This window comes from Hirundo rustica, chromosome 10, assembly GCF_015227805.2.
Source record: "Hirundo rustica isolate bHirRus1 chromosome 10, bHirRus1.pri.v3, whole genome shotgun sequence".
In the NCBI taxonomy this organism is placed as follows: domain Eukaryota; kingdom Metazoa; phylum Chordata; class Aves; order Passeriformes; family Hirundinidae; genus Hirundo; species Hirundo rustica.
The window spans coordinates 9,635,346-9,639,596 of record NC_053459.1 but is presented as its reverse complement, the minus strand read 5'-3'; the positions used below and the strand labels follow the sequence as shown (position 1 = coordinate 9,639,596).

Sequence of the window (4,251 nt, the reverse complement as noted above, 5' to 3'; positions counted from 1 at the left end):
ATAGAGAAGTGACAGTGAAAGCTTAGTTGCAGTGTGCATGCACAGCATGGGAGTTATCTCCTCCCAACAGCAGGTCCTGTTCTTCATCACTTTGTTCATAGGAAGCATTAGGAGGAACATTAGAATGCTAAATTGTGAAGATATACAGCAACATTTTTCTATGATAACCTTATATTTATGCTAATTTGAAGTTACTTGTAGTATCACACTGGTCTTACAGTACTACTACACATAATCTATTTCCATCTTACAGCTTGGGAGGCACATTGGCTGGAGTTGACTGAACAGATTTTATTAGGTGATGAAGATGTCTTCCTCTAGACTCACCTTGGTTGCTTCCCCTCCTTGATGAATCTTTTCCTTTAAGTCACTTCAGGAACAGCACTACTGGGAAGCAGCAGGAATCCTCCTGCAAAAGATGAGGATTCGTGTCAGGATGATACTGCTGAGGATTCACAGTACATCAACACAGGTAATACTGTCCTTTTTTTTATTGTGTGGTCCCTTTGGATCAGGCTTCAAAGCTGACCATCAGCTCTCATTTCTAGGTGCCCTGACTTGAGTCTGAAGTTCCTGAGTGGCTGGAGTTAGCTTCTCACTCCTTCATTCATCTCATTTTCTGTGCCCTACACATTCTCCACTCTGGAACAGGGATTTGAATCACAATTTCCCAGATGCCAGAGAGTGCTTTAGCCAATACCAAACAGGTTTGCAGTACTCCTTTCAGGGAGTGTTTTGCTATTCAGACCAGGCTGAAATGCCCTGGCAGGCTGAGAGCCTGGCTCTCAGTCCAGGACTGCCAGTTACCAGGTGCTCTGGGCACTCAGCTGGTAAAGGATGTTCTTGCTCTGTCTGAGAAGGATCTGCCAATCATTCTAAAATCCTCTCCCATTGCATCAGGTGTGTTACTCCATGGGAAACTGCACATCTGAGAAGCCTCTCAGAAAAAATACTGATATGCCTAAAGCCCTTCTTCATCCACTGACATCTCATTTCTTTCTACTCTCTTTGGTATCCTTTTCTGGAAATTGAATCCTCTGCACATGTTCTTGGGGAAAACTGCCTTTGATAAAGACATCTAATGATCCAGAGTTTCCGATGCTGACACTAAATCGGGTTTTGAAAATGTTGCTGATAAGCTTTCTTATGTTCTCTAGGTGCTGCTTGTTGCAAACAGGAAAGGTTTTCTCTCTGGTTTTAAGAAAGCACTTCTCTGAATTGCAAGTTAAAATATTGAAAAATAAAACTAAAAGCTTGGTACGTAGTGTCTTACAAAAACCCTTAACTACATCATGATTTTGCAATACTTTTATCAGAATTAAGTTATAAATTGTGACATTGAAACTGCTGTTTTACAGACAGAATATTGCCTAAAAAAGACACTGTTAACTTGTGGTAGCGGGTAATGCCAGTTCTTGCGTTCTGGTCCTAGTCTTCCCTTGAACATTTGTTAGGGAAAATACGTAAAATTGATTAATTTCTGAACTATAATAATAGCAGCAATATTATACTGTAGTGAAGGTTATTTTGCATAACTTTAAAACGTTTACAGAAGGCTGAACATTTGGTGCCTTAATACAGAAGTATCTTCCCAGCAGCAATTAGTGGTTTGTGGTGCCTGCTGCCGTAGCTGCCACAGTCCTGAGGGTCTCAGTCCACGTTTGCCACGCACAGGGCACCGTGCAGTGCCCCTCATGTTGGCTGGGGTCAGTCTCAGGGTGTTGGCTGAATAGCTCAGGGCTCAGCTGTGACAAGTGGACGAGCAGGGTGACAGTGTCCATGCTAATTCCTGCAGGAATTTGCACAGGGGTAACGGGGCAGTGGTGAGAGCACAGAATAAATCAAAGTGTGAAAGCAACTGCAGTCAAATGTCAGCCCAAGCACTCAGGGGCCTGGCATGCTGTTTGGGAATAGGTTGGGTTACCTGTCAGCGTGGCATTTTCTTTCTATTGCTGGAGAATAATGTTATCTGAGGATAAAACCTAAGGAGCACAGATGGTTGTTATACAGACCTGACCCTCTAAACCCTTGTCATAGCAAATTATTCCATTGATGTAAATGGGATTACTCCTGTGTAAAAGATCTCAGGTATATTATCTAATTCTTCCATTATTGATGTTATCTGTTGAATACAGTTTTGTTGGTTTGTGTGTGTGTCTATACTTCTATAATTAAATTAAGTTATCCGTGGGACAAACTCTGTCATAGCCTAGCAGTACTGCACTCACAGACATTATGTAGGACTGGAGGATATAAATTCTCACTTTATGAGAAATTAGAAACGTTATTTCTGGACTTTCTAAACAAAGAGATATAAACCCTCATTTGGCCTTGGAATTTTCTTTGCTTGGGAACCATCAGCCCAGAGTCCAACACTTGTATAAAGTCTGTTGCTTCTTTTTGTAAAAACAGATATTGAGGACTTTTGGTTGTGGAGCAAGAAGAGTTTAAACTGTAAGCGAGAGTAAAACATAAAAATTTAGAATCAAGCCTTACTTGTTTTTACCTGTTGTAAATTACTTTATGTGTTATGAGGAAAATCTCTTAGTATTTCTTGAAATACCGATTGTTTAAATGTAAATCATTTTTTCAGCTGCTTTTTTCTGTTGTCAGACAAGCCTCTATACTCTCTGAATCTGTCATGAACAGGGGCCTTACCCCATTCATTGTCCTAGGAAAGAGTCCTGCTGGCTTCAGAAACATCAAAACAAGGTAAGTTCCCCTCAGATGGGAATCTTGCAGCCAAGAAATTGACTTAAGTGCTTAACTTTACCATGTACCTCACTATGTCACTGCACAGTTTGGTTAGAAAACACTTCTCACTTCTCTTTGTCTACTTAGAATTGAAGCCAAGCCCTTGGAAATCTCTTTTATCTAGGAAAAGATTAAGAGAAAATATTGAACCCCTGCCCTCCTTCAGTTTTGTGGAGGAAAAAAAAGGTTACAATTTTTGCATAGAAGCCATGCAGTTCAGCTCTGAGCCTTTCAACTTTCTGTGGTTGTAGTTGTTGAGCATTATTTAGACCTTTTCATTTACAGTCTACACAACTATTTTTAATTTCAGGATACCTTTTCCCCAGGAAAACCTGAAATGTTGGAGTAGGAACTATCCCTGGCTTGGAGTTTGAAGCCCTGGGTCACATCCTCCCCCTTAATTTTTAAATCATGCTGGCATTACTGGACCAGGTAGTGGCAGACTGGTTGCACAGAAAAGTGCCATGTTTTTTGAAAACTAGATTCCCTCTGATTGAAAACACTTTGTGAATTCTCTGAAAGGAAAAAAAAAAAATCTTAGCATGGCTGATTTCTATTATAGCTGTCACTGTCACACTATGGATTCAGCTAACTGAAACATTTTTGTAATGAATAACGTTTAGTTTGAATTCTGGTACTTTAAATTGAGTGACTATTTCTTCATTATTTTACCAGAGATGGGTTGCAATAAATCTGACCACAATGTTTCTGACCCAGATTTTTTTAAAAAACAGAACCAATGTGATGACCTGCAAATGTTTTGCTTATTTTTGTTCTATTTACTCCAGAATTCTCCTCTGGTAGGAACATACTTCTTCACTAAAGGCTGAAAAACAATGGTATTAGTCCTAGGTTCTCACACACAAAAGCTATGAGGAAAAAAAACCATGGAAACATTTTCACAAACAACAGACCAGCCCAGAGCTCCTCCTAAAAAACAATGAAAGGAGATTTTCTACAGCTGTCCATGCAGAAAACAGATGATTCATGTGGTTTAATATTTTTTCACAGAAACATTTTTGCCTCTGTTATAATGGAGCATTCATCACTGCCCTTTATCTGAAGAAGCTAATCCATAGAAATTGCTTGGAGCTAATTTTCTGGAGTTCCACCTGAATCTCACTACTTGTCCATGTGACTCACAGTGTTACAGACAGTAACTTGTCTGGTGGCACGGGAGGAGGGCTCTGTATGTTGAAGTGAACAGGCCTGACACCATAAATGTTAATCCAACAGTGCCAGTGAAGCACAGTGCGAGCTAATTCTGACATTCATTTCGGAAGCTGTAATTTAATTCAGTCATAAATGAGCTTGATACAAGTATTAATTTGAAGTCGCTTTTATTTCTCGTCTGCTGGCTAAAGCTTGCAAACAATAGGGGAAAGGTCTTGCTATACTGCTACAAATAAGTAAACAATCTTTTCTGCCAAGAAGACTCCAGTGTAAATGCAGAGTCAGGGAATAATTTTTCGACTAATTTATCTTGCATATGGATGC

At 39.8% G+C, this 4,251-nt stretch overlaps 1 long non-coding RNA gene across 1 annotated transcript; it reads left to right on the top strand.

Moving 5' to 3' along the window:
• Positions 1 to 349: 349 nt before the first annotated feature.
• Positions 350 to 2,712, top strand: LOC120757102 (uncharacterized). The gene is made up of 3 exons (XR_005702360.2): positions 350 to 472; positions 1,158 to 1,257; positions 2,614 to 2,712. It is a non-coding gene; the product is annotated as an uncharacterized LOC120757102 (long non-coding RNA).
• Positions 2,713 to 4,251: the final 1,539 nt, after the last annotated feature.